The sequence below is a fragment of the Pelodiscus sinensis genome, chromosome 12 (genome assembly GCF_052426305.1).
Source record: "Pelodiscus sinensis isolate ZL-2025 chromosome 12, ASM5242630v1, whole genome shotgun sequence".
In the NCBI taxonomy this organism is placed as follows: Eukaryota; Metazoa; Chordata; order Testudines; family Trionychidae; genus Pelodiscus; species Pelodiscus sinensis.
In genome coordinates this window covers 24,041,421-24,062,289 of record NC_143063.1, presented here as the reverse complement: position 1 = coordinate 24,062,289, position 20,869 = coordinate 24,041,421, and the positions used below count along the sequence as shown (strand labels likewise).

Sequence of the window (20,869 nt, the reverse complement as noted above, 5' to 3'; positions counted from 1 at the left end):
ACTGCTAGAACATTCTTCATAACGTTTGCTGATAGGGTATGAGAAATTAGTAACCAATTTATTAGAAATTGAAAGACATCAGTTAGTAATTAGGAACCATTCAAATCTTTTGTCATGAAACTTTTCCGAGGCGTACTGTCTGTCAAAATCCTCGGACTTCGGTATTCTTTATTGATAATGTAGTTAAGGCCCAAACAGTTTACTTAAATTTATGTAATTCAGGGAATTCAGTCAGTTCCAGACTATTGTCAGGAAAAGTTGCTTTACTGGTTTGTGAAAATGAGCAGAGAGCATTTTTGCTGTCTTCCTTCAGTCACAAAGCAACAGTTTTGACTTCTAGTGTTTTATTATTTTCTGGTGAGATGATCCAATAAAAGTCCTATATTAGATACTGAGCTCCATGTACTGCTACCTTAATGTAGTGTATAGTAACTTTGTAAGACGGTTCTACTCTGAGACAGTTGAAGACAGGGGCCGCATTTCTCTAACCAATTGAGAAGCTGTGCCCTAAAGGGCAAGTGAAGGCTCATACTTGAATTCTTTATAAGCTTATTGAACCACCACTGCCCTCCTGCCCCACACCTTATTGTCATTATTTGTGTTAGCTCTAAAGGTTACATTGTGAGTGGGACTTCAGCAGGAGCAAGACTGTATCCCATGCCAATTTTGGTACCAACCTCAACAGGAGCAGGAGCTGACACTTTAAGGTGTGTTTCCTGGGTTTGCAGAAGTTCAGAAATACTTTTTAATAACTAATATTAGAATGAGAATAAGGGTACATCTAAACTACATCCCTTTTTCAATAAAGGGATGTAAATGAGATGCATCGAAATTGTAAATGAAGCTGGGATTTTAATTTCCTGTGCTTCATTTACATAATGGTGGCCAAAAGCCGCTTTTCAAAAAAAAAACAAAAAAAAAAAAACCTTGGTCAAGACGGGGATCTTTTGACAGAACTGCCCCATTTTGATCCTGTAACAGGATCTTTTGAAATGGGGCATTTCTGTCGAACGATCCCCGTCTTGACTGTGGTTTGTTTTTTTTTTTTTTTTTTGAAAAGTGGATTTTTGGAAAAAAGCTGTGGCTGCCATTATGCAAATGAAGTGCAGGAAATTCAAATCCCAGCTTCATTTACAATTTCGATATGTCTCATTTACATCACTTTATCAAAAAAGGGATGTAGTTTAGATGTACCCTAAATGATCTGCCATTTATTTAATAGTATGGGCCAGGTATCTAAAGCATTAAAAGTTACCCCCTTTCTCTTAATTGCCCCCATACCTCATAGCCTTTGGGAGCAATACATAACTTATTTTAAAAATCTTTACTACTAACCCTCCAGGTAAAACAAAATAAGCCTGCTGGTATTCTTTATAATTTAAAAATGGACTGGTTCACACATCTATTCCCTTTGTTTTCTCTGAAAACAGAAAAAAATAACAGAGTTAACTTGTGTGTATATCCTCACGCTTTTACTGGACTAATGAAAGTCATTTTTAACCTATAGTGCATTAAAAAAGCCAGAACATAAAGTCTGGTTTCTACTTTAATGACCTTCTCGGCAGTTCCAGAGGGAAAAGGCCTGCAGCAGAAATAAAATAAACCCTGTTTCCCCACCAACACACAACACAATAAACTTTAATAAGGTCAGATAGCTCTCTTTTCAAATAGGTAACACAGCTTGGTTTTCAGACCCATAGTTTGTTGCATTCTTCATTTCAATGGATGAGAAAAGACGACTGAGGGGATGCAATGAAATGGTTCTTTCAGAAGGTCAGGGATTTAGGAGATTTGCTGTCTACAACAGGCTGGTTTCATTCACTGTCAATGCTGCCAATGATGAGTTTTGAAAATTCTTATTCTAAAGCAGTGATGGTCTGTGATCCGGGATATTTTTAGGACCATTTAGGCAGAAGAAAGTGCTCTGGGGGATTTTCCCCAATCATTGCCTCTGCTGGATGTTGGACGTGTTAATTTTAAAACCCTAAAAATGATCCTCTTTTCACTACAGTATTATAGTGGCTGCAGTCTGGGCCATGCCATGACGTGTAGGAAGGGTAGATGAGCCTAGAAAGAAGATGACAAAGGTTTCCTTTTCTTGCTAACAAGACTTCTGCCTCATAGTTAACCTGCAGCCAGGCGCATTAACAGGGTTGCAAGCTAATCTGTTTGTTTTAGTTGCTGCTGGTCAGGCAAAGAAGTTTCCTTTCTCCTTTGTTTCACAAGTCTTAAGACTGCCCAGCGGCATTTTGGTAGCTGGTGTTCCTGATCATAGGCCTCGTCTCCCACATTTGCCTCCTAGGCCATGGGATAATTTCAGCCAAAGCTGAGGCCCTACACATATACCTGAAGCTCCCACCAATCTCCTGGCCCTGCACCCTCTAAACTTGGTTAACTGTTTGGCTCGGTTACCATTTTTGCTTGAGATCCTGCTAAACTGGAGACCTATTCTTGTGGAGTCCACTCAGAGTTCCTTATGTCTTCTGGATTCCTATGGCCTGAGCATGGTGGTCCTCTGTGTGGGCCATCTTTGTGGGCCAGAACATCTGGATTCCCTAGTTACAGTTCTCAAGGCAACAGAAGTGAATGCTGGGGGGCAGGCACCATAAAGAAATGCTACACCTCATTCCCTGCAGTTAAAGTGCAGCCAAGCCCCTAAGCTTCCAGCAGTTAGTTTCATTATCACGAGAAAAGAGATCCCAAAAGACTAGATAAAATACGAGTAAAAATATCAGCCCTCCTAAACAGTGGTAATGTATCTCCCCCACCCCTTCCTCCATTTCTAAGGCTTAGCCAGAGGACTCAGTTTGAGGAAAAGCTGCCCACTGTCACTCTAATTAGGAAATGCTCCACAAAGGGTGAGGGTGGTCTTTGTTCATGGATTTCTGAAGCTGGTGATGTGACACTGTTTAAAGTGAGTAATTACTATAAACCATATATGTGTGATAATGGTTGGTAATATTTCCTCACACTTATCTTATTCAAGTCTGTTGCCTCACAGTGATGGGTAGGGATGTCAGCATATAGTCAAGTAAACAATTAACTGATAAGCCTAGTTTTATCATAGAATCATAGGACTGGAAGGGACCTCGAGAGGTCATCGAGTCCAGCCCTCCACCCTCAAGGCAGGACCAAGCTCCGTCTACACCATCCCTGACAGATGTCTATCTAACCTGTTCTTAAATATCTCCAGAGAGGGAGATTCCACCACCTCCCTTGGCAATTTATTCCAATATTTGACCACCCTGACAATTAGGAATTTTTTCCTAATGTCCAATCTAAACCTCCCTTGCTGCACTTTAAGCCCATTACTCCTTGTCCTGTCCTCAGTAACCAAGAGGAACAAATTTTCTCCTTCCTCCTTGTGACACCCTTTTAGATATTTGAAAACCGCTATCATGTCCCCCCTTAATCTTCTTTTTTCCAAACTAAACAAGCCCAGTTCATGAAGCCTGGCTTCATAGGTCATGTTCTCTAGACCTTTAATCATTCTTGTCGCTCTTCTCTGTACCCTTTCCAATTTCTCCACATCTTTCTTGAAATGTGGCGCCCAGAACTGGACACAGTACTCCAGCTGAGGCCTAACTAGTGCAGAGTAGAGCGGCAGAATGACTTCACGAGTTTTGCTTACAACACACCTGTTGATACAACCTAGAATCATATTTGCTTTTTTTGCAGCAGCATCACACTGTTGACTCATATTCAACCTGTGGTCCACTATGACCCCTAGATCCCTTTCCGCCATGCTCCTTCCTAGACAGTCGCTTCCCATCTTGTATGTATGGAACTGATTGTTCCTTCCTAAGTGGAGCACTTTGCATTTCTCTTTATTAAATTTCATCCTGTTTACCTCTGACCATTTCTCTAACTTGCTAAGGTAATTTTGAATTATGTCCCTATCCTCCAAAGAAGTTGCAACCCCACCCAGTTTGGTATCATCTGCAAACTTAATAAGCGTACTCTCTATCCCAATATCTACATCATTGATGAAGATATTGAACAGTACGGGTCCCAAAACAGACCCTTGCGGAACTCCACTTGTTATCCCTTTCCAGCAGGATTTAGCACCGTTAACAACAACTCTCTGACTACGGTTATCCAGCCAATTATGCACCCACCTTATCGTGGCCCTATCTAAGTTATATTTGCCTAGTTTATCAATAAATTATCAGTTAATCCTGTCGACTACACCCATTCCCCCATCTTGCTGCCTCAGTATCAGAGGCAGCAAGGGGTGGGGAGAGCGGAAGCCTGTGTTCGTGAGGAGCTGGCTTTAAGCAGGCTCCCCATGAGCACTGGATCTGCCTCCTCCCCCACCCACACTGCTGCCTCTGATAGAGAGGTGGCAGCACAGAGAATGAGGGGGGCAGGCCGGAGCCAATACATGTGGGGTTGCCATCTTTAAAGCCAGCTCCCCATGCATATCGACTCCTGTGGACCTGCCTTCCCCCCCCCCTTCTTGCTTTCTACAGAGGCGGGGGAGGAAGGGGCAGGCAGAAGCCAGTGCTAGGGGAGCTAGCTTAAAAGCTGGTTCCCCGCAGCACCAGCTCTAGTGAGCCTCTATTAGAGGCAGCAGTGTGGGGTGGGGGTGGAGGGCAGGGGAAGCTGCCACGAAGCAGCCTCTGTCCACAGAGGTCCAAACTCCCCACGGACAGAGGCTGCTGCTACCCCATTCTGCTGCCTCTGTATCAGCCAGTCCATGAGGGGAGCAGGTTTATAAACTGGCTCCCCCTCATGGACCAGCTCCCGCCTGCCATTCCACGCTGTTGTATTTGATAGAGAAGCAATGGCCTGGGTGGCAGGGGGCTCCCCAGGAGTGGGACCGTAGCGCACTGGTTGTTGGCCCCACCCTCGGGGACTATCAAATAGTCGTGGAACTGATAATAATTTGTGCAGTTATACAACTATTCAATTACATGGTATCTAACATCCTTAGTGATGGGCTCTTATCTCCCCTTTACTATCATGCTTTTCTTTTCTCCCTGTCTTTCTTCTCTTGTCACAAAAAGGGTGACTTTCCCTCTGTCTGTAGTCTTGAAACTGACTTGAGGGAAAAGCTGAATCAGAAAATACTGTAATTTGCTCTTTGATTTTTATCTAGATGGTGGTTGTCAGTGTTCCCTTGGTCTTGCCACTAGATGGAGCTTTTGTTTGCTAAATAATTTTCTACGCACTTGTGTGTGTGCACACACCCTTTCATATCAAAAAAGAGGGAAAGCTCAGAAATTATTTATCTGATGAAATTCAGTATTCTGATATTTTTGGCATAACTGATAAATTGTCTCTGCAGTAATTTTAAATCCCTCCCCGGCAGCCCACATACACCTAAGAATGAAATTTCCTCTTTTACCACAAATTAACTCTGTAGTCATTCCACTGAAATCAGTGGGATTTCTCTTTGTTTAGTAAAGTGAATCAGGCCCATGCTGACTGGCCAAGTAGCTCGGGCAGTACATTACATTGCACCATGCAGAAAGCCTGTGTTTAGGTGCAATCCATCATTCACGCCTTTGAGCTGGAATGGACAATAGCAGCAAGAAGAATAAGGTCAGAACTTCAAAGAAATCTAAAGAATACAAGCTAGACCCCCTATAGCTAAAATGTAGAAGGAGAAATTTTTTTTACTGAATGTCAAAAGATTTGAACCGGGGATCCGCAATTGACTGATGGATCTTTGGTTTATATTTTGCAATAAAACACAAATTCAGAAATGTGCAGGTGCAGTAGCATACTGTACAAGGGTGCCACACTTTGGGTATCATTGGTTAAGCTGCTGATGCTTTATATATTTTGTTTTAGTTTAGTACCCGGTGAAATGTAACTAGGGATGATGTTTCAAGAGTGTAACCAGAGCATACAACATCCCATCCCCAGAGAGCTTTGTTAGACCCTATTCTTATACAGGTTGCACCTCCCAAATCCAGGATTCTGTCATCTAGCAACATCCGGGGTCTGGCGTAATGCTCCTGGATGAGACAGCCCCAGAGCAGGAGGGCCAGAAGCTGGGAGTCTGGTGCAGCGCTGCGAGTTTGCTAGCATTGGGGCTGTAGCAGCCTGGGCGGAGCACGATTGGGGCTGTCTGCCACTCAGTAGTGGGCCCGGGACCACAGCAGCCCACGAGGGGAAGCCTGAGAGGCTGCCGGGTCACAGCAGCCTGGGTGGCAGTGGCAGCGGCAGCAGTGTGAGTGGAGCTGCCTGCTGTCCAGCAGCAGGGCCAGGCATGGAGCCACAGCAGCCTGGGAGGGGAAACCAGCTGCGGCAGCCAGGCATAATCAGCACGCCTGAGGCCATGTGCCACCTGGCAGTGGCGTTGGGGCTGTGGCCGCCCGATTGAGCAATGTTCAGCAGTGGGGCTGGAGCTGCCTGGCTGGCCAGCAGCAGAACCAGGGCTGGGGCTGGCCTGTAGGCAGCCCAGTGGGGCTGAAGGAGCCAGCAGTGGGGAGGAGCAGCAGGCTGAGAGACTGGTGTCAGGGGCCTCCCGTGTCCAGCAAATTCCCTCATCTGGGACTGGTCAGGTCCCAAGGGTGTTGGACAAGAGAGGTCCAACCTGAACACACAAAACTTTGCTCCTCTTTAATTCCAATTCAGTCACTTTGGGAGCAGGGGGAAGATTTGTCAGCCACTGTCACTTGAGCAGAAAAAACTAACATCTAGGGCAGGGGGGGCAACTCCAAGTTTCTGGTAAGTGGTCAAGGGCCGCATTTGGTGCAGGCTCTGGGACAGAGTTTGGGTGCAGAAAGGAGCTCTCAGGGTAGAGTGCAGGAGGTCAGGTCTGGGGAGGGGCGGTTTGGGTGCAGGAATCGATTCTGATTGGGGGAGGGGTGTACGAGTGGGTGCAGGATCTGGGAGGGAGTTGTGACTAGGGGCAGGAGTGCAAAGGGTTTGGGTTGTGACCTGGGGGAGGGAGGTAGGATGAGGGAGGGTGTGTGGTGCCAGGTGCAGGCTTTGGTTGAGAGGCGCTTACCCCAGGTAGCTCCTGGCCAGCAGCCCAGTGGGACTCTCTGGTAGGCTCCCTACTTGCTGCACTGTGCACGCAGCTCAAAGCCACCAGCTGCTGGGGCCATGTGCATCTGTGTGCAGCATGACATAGGAGGCGGGGGGGTTCAGCAAGTTGCTTTTAAGCACAGCTCAGGCAGGTCAAACCCCCCCACACACTCATGGGGCGCATGCTGTTCAGAGAAGCACAGGCTAGCCCCAGAATCCAGCGACTTTGAGTGATGTGTGGGGCGCTAGGCTCCCACTGAGCCATGCGACACTGGTGGCCCAGATGAGTGTGGTGGGCTGGATCTGAAGCTTTGGCAGGCTGGATTTGGCCCGTGGGCTGTATTTTGCCCACCTCTGATCTAGGGGATAAGGAAAGCCCCTAAGAGGAAGAGTTTAGGCTTTTGCAACTTAAAGGGCTACATTGGGCGCTACTCGTTCAGGGTCAGTGTGCCTAAACTCAAACCCATCAATCAGAACACATCAAACCAGTCTCTATTCCATCTACGCCTGTCTTTGATTACAGAAATCCCAAATTTCCTTCCTGCTTAGAATGCTGCTCTCATGCTCTGTTTTTTGGAGGCAGGAGGTTGTCAGAATTTGAGGAGACTCCCAAAGTCAGGCTGGGAAAAGCCATAGCCCGGGCAGCCAGTAGGCACCTCAGGGAGTTGGCAAATCCTGAATGGAGAAGAGAGAGGTCCTGGATGTTTTTCTTTGCATAAGATTGGCCCTTCTAAAAGAGGCATATTTCTTGAGGGATTCTGTTACTTTATTTCCCCTTGATAGTGAACCTGAACCTTTCTGTAGACTTTATTCCAGGGCCAATACAGGCAATGAATAGTTTAGCCCCATAGAGCTTCCGCAACTACAACTGCTCTAAACATTTTAAAGCAAGAATAAATGAGTCAGGAGGATTATCACATATGGGGAAGGATTATGGCAGCTAACATGCATATGAATCACATTCTAATTCCTTTGGCTGCGTGTTGTGGTGTTTTGAGGTTTATTTTCCCCTGGTTAAAAACCAAGAGGCACATTAAAAATTAAGGAATGAAATATCCATTCCCCAAAAAGGAGAAAGATTTATCAACGGTTTCATTACAAGGTGGATGAAACCTTGCTGCTAGTTGTAGAAACATCCTCTACCAGCTGGTTGAGCTACTGTGAGAATGAAGACTGGTTCCATTCTGCCATCCTAGTGTCTGGGGAAATACCTTTTGAAGGGCCTCTGACTTTAATTACATAAAGGGGAGTGCGAAGGGTCTGGTGAATGGAAGGCTGGGATAGAAAGTAAATTTCACACTGAGAACTAAAAGCTTTGACCCAGGCAGAGAGGCCGACAGACTTGCCAGGCTCCTGGGCAAGGTGGAGGGGCGGCTTCATGCACTTGGAAGGGACAGGGCTGGAGGCAGCCAGGCCCTCAGCACTGCCTGGAGTGCACCGCGCTGGCTCTCCTACCTCAGCAAGCCCCCAGAGCTACACGTCACTCCAGTGGTGATTTAAAGGGCCCAGGGCTCTGGCCATGGCAATGGCTGGGAGTCCTGTGTCCTTTCAATCACTGGGCCATGGGACAACTGCCTCCTTTTCCCCCTCCCTTCCCTGTTGGTGGGCCTGGGCACAGGAGACCCAAGCTCAGAAATGATGCTAGTTTGCTAGACCACAGACAGAATTTGGTTTGTGAGCTAGTGAGGCGGGTGTGAGAAATGAGAGAGAAATGGTCCTACAGGTTGGACCTCTCTGGTCCGGCACCCTGGGGAGTTTGCTGGACCAAGGCAGGTCAATTCCATCCCTCTGCTGATGGGATTACAGGCTTTCCTGGGGTCCATAAGCAGACCCCATGGAGCTTCCTTGCCCCCAATCTGTAGTAGCCCCAGAAAAAAAAATGGCAGGGGGCAGGGCGGGCGGACGAGAACACCACTTTCTGGAAAGTAAAGTTTGGGATCATAGAATTCAAGGAGCTACAGAGTTCTGCTCTTTCTGTTAGGATACTGAGCAACCAGCTTGAAAATAACGTTTCTTGCAAGTGTTATTTCTGAAGTTGTTAGTAAAACTAGTTGATCTTAATGTGCCACTAAATTTTATCATATCAAGAGTGATGTGAAAAAAAAACCAGTTTGAAACACAATAAATGCAGTATAATAGCCTTTTTAGTCTTCTCTCCATATTGAGTAATGGCTTGTAAATATTTTCTGTTTTCAAGGAAAAACAATGTAATTCCTTAATTGTCGATATCAGTCTTATTTGTTGCTGACTTTTTACCTCACAGTTAAACTAATTATGGCTTTTGATTTATCACCGATAGATCCCTGACAAAGAGGAACAACCAGTATTGTCTGTATGAATCGGGGCAGGAGGCGGAAAGGGACGACTTCAGCCCCCTTCCCTAAAGGGTGCCTCGGGAGGTGGGAGGCTTGGGGCTGGGTCAGTCTCATATGGGGGTGGTACCACCCACCGCCTTCCTTTCAGCTGCCTTGTGATTCTGTCTGTCTTCTATATGGTTTTATGAGAAGCAATCACATTCCAGCCACATTCCATTTTCTTGGCACAACCAGCCCTTTATCTTGCTTTGTTATGATAGGATGCTGTACACTGAATTTGGTGGTCCTAGCTCTTACCATTTATGAAAAGTTCTTGGACAGACAACAGACACTTTCTCAAATATAGTGTGTGTATATATATATATATATATATATATATATATATATATATATATATATATATATATATATATATATATATATATATATGCATAAAGAAGACTGGGCGAATCCAAACATTGCAGTTGTAATTTCAAAAATTCTAATGAAACAGTATCTTTTATCTAGGTGCTCAACCAGCAAAGGACTATGATCAGTGTCATTGAGACTTGAGTGCCTGAGATGTAAATACATTATCAATCTTCCTCAACAGAATGGTGCAGCTGGACTTGTGGAAGGAATTATTGAGAAGAACACAATAATTGTTTGCCTATGTCTAAACTCAAGATTTTAACCCTTAGTAACTCCATTTAAATCATTGTGGTAGTGTCCACTGGGGTCAGTGGTGAACTTTCAATTTAAAATCTACCTTTTGGAGTATCATTACATGATGACAGGCAATCTACTGAGCACATTTTGGTTCATACATAAGCAGGTTAGTGAGGTCACACTAGATGCATTATAATTGCAAAGGGCTTGGGGTGTTATGTTCAGTCAGTCAAAAAGAAAGTTATCTTAGTTGATCCAATGAGCTAGAAAACTCTCTGCATTTTATAATTCTCTCTGGGATTGCTACAAGATGAGGAGGAAATTCAAGGACTAGTCTTTCATCCCTAGTAGTTTGTCAGCTGAAACCTGACTGAAGTGAATTCTGTGATTGAACTTTAGCTTTGATGGCCCTTTTTAAATATCCTGAACCACATAAGTTTGTCAGATGTTTTAAACTCTATGCAAGAAAAGTGTACAACTGGTGTAGCAGACAAGTTATAGATCAGGCCCTTACCTATGCATATAGACCTGTGAGGAAGGATCCTGGTTAGCCCACAGATTGTTGCTTTTTATCTGCATTGCAATTAATTTATTACCTTATTAAACTTTAATATAGGCTGGCTGCTAATGTAACAGGAAAAACAACAGAGTGCCAACAGCCTCTAATTCATTCAGTTCTATTAGTTAAAACCAAAAACAATCACATTTAATCAACAAGCTGATTTTGTTCACTCAATGCAATTACTGTACATGGATTTGGCACACAGTCAATTAACACAGCAGCTGGCCTACAATGACTGTATTGATAATCTCTCAAATAAGATGCCCTGGCAGAGGTAAGGCCTCATAACAATAAGTATACTGCTTCCAGATGGTGAAATGAGTAATGAGCCCAGATGCCCTCCAGCACTGCTGAAGATTGCAAAAGCTGTACCTTCAGCATTGAGCTTTTTTCAACTGGGGGAACCTATGGACAGTATTAGCTAAATGCTTCTAAAAGGAAGCATCTAAGCTAATAATATGTGACACAGAAAGGTTATAGACAGGCCCTGGTATAATCCCCCTCCCTCCCGGCAGTTCCACTGCCAGTATCAAGCTAACAGGGCAAAGAGCTTAGCTGCAGTGCAGCATCAAAGTGAGGAAAATCAATAATTTCATCCTCTTGTTGGCCGAGTCTGTGGCAAAAGACGTGTGATGTGACTAGGAGAGATCAGTGGAAGAAGGTAGAGCTCTGTGTGGAGACAAAATTTGTATCCACATTCACAAAAATGATCCACGGATATCTGCATTCACATCTACGAATGCGGCTACCTACCGATATAAAGTGGATATCTGTGAATTTGCAGCATTCTAGAAGAAGGAACTGTCCCTGATGAAATGTTTTAATATTTCTTAGGCAAGGAAATCTATAAGTTCAGAGAATTTTATTAAAAATGGTAGCAAAAAATCAGAGGGTATTTTTCTGATAAATATTTGCTCACCTTCAGTGCTCACTATAAAGTGAAAACCTTGCAAGTTGGCGGAGGTGCCGGTCCAAGCTTCCCTACACATATACAGTACTACTTCGCTGGTCTGCAATAACTTTGCTTTCCTAGTTTTGTGCATGTGCTGAGCAGGGATAACATATGCATAGAGTTCTGCATTGATACAAATTTTGTATATACATCCACATCCATATCCACAAAAATGAGACACTGATATCTGCATCCACATCCGGAGATGTGGATATCAGCTGGTATTTGCAGATTTTCATGGCTCTACCTATACAACCAACTTGCAGTGGTTCTAAAATGTGGGCCAGATTTAGGGGTTCCAGTCTAGGTTATCTTACATCTCCTGAATTAATGTACTAATGAATTTGCCAGCTGTTCAAAGAGTACTTGTTCAAATGGTTTTTAGAGTAATTCAGTAGTAAGAAGACTTGAGGCTTTCTAAAGTATAAACTAACATCTCCCCATCAGATTCTTGGGTTTACTAGAAAGGAAAGAGAGCATAGGGAGACTGTTCCATCTGTGCAATAGCAAGAGAGAATTCTAAACTCAGTGCTTATTAGAGCCAAGATGGATAAAAAATGGATGATTCTTAAAAATAATATTTTTATAAGATAAATTAGATACAGGTTTATTTTTTTGTAAAATGTGCATATTTTAAATTTGAAACTGACAGCCTGTGCTAAGCTCTACATTTAGTATAATGTATTTAATATAATTTAAATTAAACTTGAATTATAATACTAAGCAATACATGTTTACTGCCAAGTTTTAAAGAAAGTCAAACAATGGAGCTGTTAGAAATCACTGACTGAGCGCCTGGAACTAGAGTTTGTTGAATGCTAAAATAGCTTTTGATAGCAGTGATCTTTGCAGACAGAATATTTTCTTCATTTTAATTTATTCAGCTAGTTCAGTTCAATAATGACTTCATTCCAAGTTAAGAAATCAACTGAGAGCTGAAAAAGCAGGAAAGTTTTTCTCTCTGCTATGCATAAAGACCATGTATGAGAGGATAAGATCTATTAGCTCTAAAATTTTGAAGAACCTGGTGACCAGAAAATAATCAATTCACTAATTACAGTTAAGGCTTCATTTCTTTTAATTTAATTTTAAATTTAAAACATGCTTTAGTAAACTTTTTGATAACTTTTTTCTTGTGTATCAAACATATTTAAGGTAGTTTAGATTGATAAAATATTTAAAATGCTGGGTTTGTGCATTTTTAATTTTATTTGAATTTCAATGCAAATGTTTACTGCCACACATTCTTAAAATAAGTAGTCTAGTAAGAAGAAATGTATCATTCACCATTTTGTAACATAATAAAAATGTAAAAATCAAAAATCTGAGTGCATGTTTGTTATACAATTGCTTAAATAAACATGTATAGCTATAGTGCAGGGATGGGCAATAAAAAACAGCAGTCTGCAGAGTTAGTCCCTGGTGGGCTGCTGATGCTATGTTTACGTGCGCCTCTGCAGGTATCGGAGGAACACAGCTCTTGTGGGCCAAAATCATTGTTCACAGCCAATGGGAACAGCGGGAAGCATTGTGAACCCAGGACAATGCAAAACAAGTGCAAACCATGATTAAAATCAATTATTTAGATCAAGGGGTTTCTTGCTTACTGTTTAAAATCATGATTACGATCAGTAATTTAAATCTTTTTAATATAACTCCAATCTTTACCCTGAGTTGATGAGAAATGACTGTCAGTGTAATAAAAGTCACAGAGTTCCAGGCAGAAGGGATCACCAAAGCATCTAGTCTGACCTCTCGTGTATCACAGGCTTCCAATACTCAGCACCTGCACACTAAATCTAAAAACCAGGAAAATGACAATAAGGAGAAACCCTTAAATGCTAAATATTCTGGCTTGTCTGGAGCTATTCCTTTTAAAGCAGACCCATTGTATTGAATAAAGTTCAAGTACTGGGGTGATGTACAGGCTACGGCAGCAGAGGGGAGGTTCGAGCAGCTCCTGGCAAAATGAGAAGTGATACACGTTTAAAGTAAAGGCTCGTGTGAGGTGCACGCTGATTGCACACAACATTGTGGGCTCCCTCTGCTTCTTTACATTACTTTTGCTGGCAATTTAATTTGCCTCTAATAATGGATCACTTTGTGTTGAAAAGGAACAATAAGGAGAATCAAGTGTGATGTCTTTAATCTTATTCCTGGAGTCCTGTTTAATGTTCATGCCGGATTTCAATCTTGTGTCCCACTTGGGTGAAGGAGGGGCACTCATGCGGACCACTCACTAGCCTTGGTTGCCCATTGTTGGAGCATAAAAGCTCCCTTAGTTCCTTTTATGCCTACTGTGGTTTAAATCACCAGTCAAAATTCAGTACACAAACTTCACGAAAACAAAATGAAAATGGCCATGTCAGGTTTAAATCCACCCAGAAATCAAATTAAAATGAATCAATAACAGATGGCTCTAAAATGTGCCAGCCATCTTGCATTAGCCACTTTCATAGCACACAGATGCATACTTATTCACCTCAGCTTGCTCTAGGACGCTCTGGGACTCCAGTCAAGAAATACCAGGAATGTGCCTTTTATGAACTCTAATAATACTGAACATTTTAACTAAAAATATAATTAAAATTTGTGAAAACTAAAATTCATATTATATAAATGAAGGCTTTCTATCAATACTGTCCTATGAATCACTAAACTTAAAATGCTATGTCTCCCACAGCAATAAGCTGCTTTTCTCTTAAATTATTCTATATATTAAGTATTTATGCTATTCCTGGCAGGAGGGATCTGTGTTTACAATATACACTACTTTAAGGCTTGTTAATAGTCTTAATTATAGAGTCTGCTTTCCTCTCATAAAAAAGGCAGACTTAATTATAGGGCCAGATTGTGAAAAGTGATATAACTACCTCTCTGTTTTTTCCCATACATGTTTTTTTTAACCATGCTGCTTATTTCACTTATAAATAGATACTGTCAGCTCTGTGCATAAGTAATTAATCTTTTGCTTAAGTGTAAAACAGTTTTGGACATTTAAAAATCTCAATGTATTCCATTTCAATATATTATGATATGCCCCTATTTTGTAAAATCTTTCAAGCAATGTACAGTTCAAATGTTACTTGATCATTGTTGTATTAATTGTATTAATCTTAAAAAATTAAGGAACTCTGAAAAACAAAAAACCTAAGCTATGGTGCTTTATCATCTGTTCACAGAAATAACTTGGAAACAAATCATCACACAGACAGCAAAGCCATGGAGAAAATTCATTAATAGATCATATTTTATATAATTTGAAAAAGGGCATTAGCAGAGTGAGTCTTTCCCATACACTGCTATATTGACCTGTAGATAAATATTACAAAAGGTTTATACACAGCTCCTGGCTACTGCTTACATTTGGGGAGTCTGCTTTCCTCTCATAAAAAGGGAAAAAGCTGAGCTTGATTCTTTTCTTTTGTCAATAAAATAGGGGTTTAAAATAGGGGAGAGGGAGGGAGGCACATGCCCATCACTACAATGTGTATTATGTTCTTGGTCTTGTACTGAGGGAAATAGAATAATCTTTACATCAAACATTTTGTTGTTTGGGTATAAAATGGACTGCTGAGGGGGCAATTCAACTCTCCCAGACCCAAACAATTGCAATGCTTATTCTGTGTTACTAATAATTGTAAACTGTTCTTTGCTTTTCTATGTTTCAAAAACCCTTTATCTAGCAAACTTAGCTCTGTCAGATGGGACAGAAGACATGGTCACCTCCAGCAGCAAAGTATTTAGGGCCTAAAAATTGCATATTCAAAAGTGTGTGTGTGACTATATGCCGAATTTACATTATTTATATTATTACTGCAATTGTACCTGCAAACCTGATGTAAATAATACTCATTATTAATTTAAACATATTTAAATGAGTGAAGATTAAGCGACTATAATGATCAGATTGAGTTTTCCCTGAATGTTACATTTTGTCTTCAAATACTATGGAATAGTCATTCATTCTTAGTAGTTGTGCTTTATACCTTTAAGGTGAAATTCATTCCTAAGCAGAAAGTTAGCTCAAAATTTATGCACCACTTAAATCCAACATAAGCTCTGTATATTACATGTGCCTTATTCTGGCAGCCTGCAAAGGACCTGATTCTGCCAATCTTAATTTGAAGTCAGTGAGCTCCTTGAGATGTAAAGTATTACTTTATGTGAATAAAGGTGACAGATTCAGACTCTATAGATGATTTCACATTAAGTCTGTTAAGATTTTTAGTAGCATACACCATACAACTAAATGATGCCTATAGATGTCAATTATCCCCTGAATGAATTCCACATAAAGCAACCATGACAGACCATACTGAGCTAGGTAGATATCACATAGAAAATAGTTGCAACTAGTATCTGTCCCCAATATCCATAAATTCATTATAGCTTATGAGCCTTTACATATAACTTAGCCTGTCTATGCCCACATAAGAGGTAAAAATCATTATGTCCTAGGGCTAATAAACAGACTTATATGGGATTTACAATACGAGATCAGATCTCTGGTCCGTCTAGCCCAGTGTTTCATCTCTGACAGTAGCCAGCACCCAATACTACAGAGGTAGGTAGCTGTGAAAAACCCGATAATAGGCAGATGTGGGATAATGAAAAGAGTAATTATAATCTCAATTATAATTGCTCAAAATCTCTTTCTCAGGGTTGCACTACAAAAGCTTCTCTTTCTGTCTCTTTGGCTTTCTGCTTCTCTGCAGTTGTTTCCAGCTCACACACAAAAAGATGCACAGCTGCAATCAAATCAATACACAGCCTGCATTAGCACTTGGTCCTGCAGAGAAACTCCTTAGACCTCTTGGCTCATCCACTCCCCAATTCTTACATATGGGTCTAGTCTATGGGAGATAGCACTGTTTGAGCTATCATTAAATGAAGGACATTTAATTGTTCCCTCATTTAGCTTGAACAGAAGGTGGCTCTCAAGCTCAACAGCTGCAGTGAGATAGTGTGATTGCCTACAAATCAAAACATGCTTGTGGAGAGCTACCCAACCTTACTAACTGTTAAGAATATAATCAGTGACATTTTTGATTTACTACTTATCTCCCTCCCCTCATAGTTTATGTCAAGCTGCAGTTAAGGCCAAACTAGAATTAATTCAATTAAAATAGAATTTTAATATTGTTTTATGTAAATAAAACTACCTTAAATGTGTTGCATATGCAATGAAAAATAACCTTATCAAAACATGACTTACATTTAAAATTAATTAATTTCTTAAACTAAGGCAATATTAACTGTAGTTAATGAACCAATGGTTTTTTATCACTATGGGTTAGATTTTCAAAGATATTTAGGTGCTTAAAAATAAAAGTTGGTGCCTAGTGGGATTTTCAGAAGCACTTAATGAGTTTACATGTCTAATTTTCTTTCCATTTAACTTCTTCAGGTGTTCTTTAAAATCTCACTAGATCATAGAAGCATAGAGCTGGAAGAGACCTCAGGAGGTCATCAAGTCCAGTCCCCCTGCCCAAGCTAGGACCAATCCCAACTGAATCAACCCATCTGGGGCTTTGTCAAGCCTAGACTTAAAAACCTCTAGGGATGGAGATTCCACCACCTCCCTAGGTAACCTATTCCAGTGCTTCACTACCCTCCTAGTGAAATAGTTTTTCCTAATATCCAACCTAGACCTTTCCCACTGTAACTTGAGACCATTGATCCTTGTTCTGCCATCTGTCACTACTCTGAACAGCCTTTCTCCATCCTCTTTTGAACCTCCCTGCAGGAAGTTTAAGGTTGCGATCAAATCCCCCCTCATTCTTCTCTTCTTCAGACTAAACAAACCCAAATCTTTCAGTCTCTCCTTATAGATCATGTGCTCCAGCCCCCTAATCATTTTGGTCGCCCTCCGCTGGACCCTCTCTAATGCGTCCACATCCTTTCTATAGTAGGGGGCCCAGAATTGGACACAATATTCTATATGTAGAAGAGCTGAATAAAGGGGAATAATCACTTCTCTGGATCTGCTGGCTATGCTCCTCCTAATGAACCCCAATATGCCATTAGCCTTCTTGGCTACAAGGGCACACTGTGACTCATATCCAGCTTCTCATCCACTGTAATCCCCAGGTCCTTTTCTGCAGAACTGCTACTTAGCCATTCAGTCCCCAGCCTGTAACAATGCTTGGGACTCTTCCATCCCAAGTGCAGGACTCTACACTTGTCCTTGTTGAACCTCATCAGATTTCTTTTGGCCCAATCCTCTAATCTGTCCAGGTCACTCTGGACCCTATCCCTGCCCTCCAGTGTATCTACCTTCCCCCCTACCTTAGTGTCATCTGCAAACTTGCTGAGGATGCAATCCATCCCCTTATCCAGGTCATTAATAAAGATGTTGAACAAAACCAGTCCAAGAACAGATCCTTGGAGCACTCCACTAGAAACCAACCGCCAACCTGACATTGAGCTGTTGATCACTACCCGTTGGGCCCGACAGTCTAGCCAGCTTTCTATCCATCTTACAGTCCATTTATCCAATCCATATTCCCTTAACTTGCTGGCAAGAATATTGTGGGAGACCTTATCAAAAGCTTTGCTAAAGTCAAGGTATATCACATCCACTGACTTTCCCATATCTACAGAGTCAGTTACCTCATCATAGAAGCTAATCAGATTGTTCAGGTACAACTTACCCTTCATGAATCCATGTTGACTATTCCTGATCACTTTCCTCTCTTCTAAGTGCTTCAGAATGGATTCCTTGAGGATCCCCTCCATGATTTTTCCAGGGACTGAGGTAAGGCTGACTGGTCTGTAGTTTCCTGCATTGTCCTTCTTCCCTTTTTTAAAGATGGGCACTGCATTTGCTTTTTTTCCAGTCAACCGGGATCTCTCCCGATCTCCACGAGTTTTCAAAGATAATGGCCAAAGGCTCCGCAATAACACTTGCCAACTCCCTCAGTACCCTTGAATGCATTAAATCTGGGCCCATGGATTTGTGTATGTTTAGCTTTTCTAAATAGTTCCTAACTTGTTCTTTCCCCACCAAGAGCTGACCACTTCCTTCCCATACTGCGTTGCCTAGTTCATTTGTCTAGGACCTGACCTTGCCTATCTGCATCTTCAGGTGCCTAAATAGCTTTGGAAATCTGATCCCATATCCTTCAAATTTTTAGAATTAATAGATCTCATCCTCTTCCAACTGATCTTTATTCCCAGATTGGAGAAGCTTTTCAACTACCAACCAGTGTCTCAATTTTGAACAAACTTGCCCAAATGAAGAAAATGTTGTCTCTGCATCTGCTAATTAAACTGAAATTCAAAATAATTAAGACAAAAACTTTTCTGCACAAAACAAACTAAAAGTACTTGCAGTTGGAAAAATATAAACACCAGTGCTGGCTCTGTTATAAAGACTTAATGCAGTGTATATGATATTGTGACATATTTATAAAGCTTGAGTTGACTTCAATAGATAAAAGACAGTTCTGTATATAATTTAAAAAGCAGCCACCTTTAACACACTGACATTTGGAGGAGGACTCAGTGTGCTAATTTTTTTTTAATGTATTTAAATTATTTCAATAAAACTAAGTCTAGGCCTTGAAATAAATTTTAAATGGAAAACCTGTTTTTAAAAATAACATTTTATTTATTTTTAAAAATTAAATATTTTAAAATCATGGATTTTTATCCATTCTTGCATCACTTTATACTATTGAACTAAATCTGCAAGTGCTTTTAATTACCTTACATCAAGGCCTTCAGAGAGCATTTCTTATTGTTAGCTATGTGTGCCTGAGTTTACTTGATAAAACTTAGTATGGTTCCCTACATGTTGTTCTTCCTGCAAGTCTTCTCAGTATTTTTTCATATGAAATAAGAAGAACTATACAGGCAATTCAGCAATTTTATAGGGCATAGAAAGAGATTGAGAGTTCGCTTACTGAGGTTCCAGAAACAAAAACAAAAGTTTGCATTAGCCTCCCCAACCAGAAATTCTATACTTGGGCAACTGCAATTTATTTTGTATGGAAATGGTAACATTTTATAGACACTCAAAACCAAAGTGCCCCAGAGGTAGGAAGAGAAGGAACATACTGTATACCTATCTTTTTTTATTTTTTCCAAACTAATTTGTTGTGAAGACACTTAGCTCCCTCAGGAGGTCACACAAGAGGCTATTAAAGGACCACTCTGCAAATATGAACAAGAAGACAATTGAGAACACTGGCACTGTGGCAGAATTCTCACTGCATACCTGAATATTCAGACTAACAGGTTTTCACATAGGACTGGAGAGGGATGACAACTATCTGTTGGTCTTTGGAGAGATTTTCCAAGGCAATATCCACTGATGTTAGAGCAGCTCAGAATTAAATTGTAATCTGCTGTCTCGGGATTTCTATTTGTACCTACAAATCAGACACTTCCCTGACATAGTCTCAGAAAGGTAACCCAGAAACTAGGGACATAACCAATTAGTAGAAACACGACAGTGGCCTAACCCAAGTAAGCTCCTCTCTTGTACAGCTTGTGCAAACCTCCCAGATGTATACTTAAGGTTTTTACATTTTAGATCTGAAATCAATGGCACAAAGCACTCAAATATCCTTTTGAAGCCTCCATTTGCAAGAATTACAGATGGAATAGTTGGTGTTATATAGACTGCACAATTCTTTAATGCTGACCAAAATGAATCCAGATCTACATTGAAGATGCTCTAAATATGATTAAAAGCAATGAGTAGTCCTGTGGCACGGCACCTATCTATCTATCTATCTTGTTAGTCTCTAAGGTGCCACAGGACTACACAATTGTTTTTAAAGTTGCAGATTAACATGGCTACCCCTCTGAGACTTTTAAATATGATTATTATTTTCACCTGTCCTTTGCTTATGGAGCTGCCATTACAAACACTGAATCACCAATTCATATGTTCCAAGTTGGCAATTGACTTAGTTTTGAATCCTATATTATATATTATACCAACAGGATTAATTCTCTGGTACTGATCTAAGAGCACAGAACTGTACTGGTTCAACCCCGGGTTTGGGAATACTGGTGTTTTTTGGCCCAACTAGTCCATGGGGCAGCTATGGGCCAGTTGGCCTCTAGCATGTCTAGTGATGGCTCCAGTAACCTATGATGGCATCGTTCTGCCTTATCTCCTCTACCACCACACTTGCTCCAGAACAACACTTGAGCTTGGGAATGCTAGGAACATGTAGCAGAGGTGAGATAGGACATCTAGAAAATCTGCAATGCAAGATGAATCCCTGGCTACCCCGATTAAGGGAGCTTTCCAACTGCTTTGCATTGACTATGCAATGTACTACAGGGCTGAGAATCTTACCCAAAGACTATGCTGGGCAAAAACCAAACAACTGACCCTTTTTAATCTACTGATTTACTACCATTGCCCCACACAGATAGCATTGTGAA

At 41.4% G+C, this 20,869-nt stretch overlaps 1 protein-coding gene across 1 annotated transcript in view; it reads left to right on the top strand.

The window, feature by feature from the left end:
• Positions 1–12,838, top strand: part of LOC102449365 (borealin-2-like) — a 79,293-nt gene extending 66,455 nt beyond the window's left edge. Inside the window, exon 11 of the mRNA XM_075940201.2 lies at positions 9,807–12,838. The gene's annotated coding sequence lies outside the window, so the exon portion shown is untranslated. The remainder of the gene's footprint in view (positions 1–9,806) is intronic.
• The last annotated feature ends 8,031 nt before the right edge of the window (positions 12,839–20,869 follow it).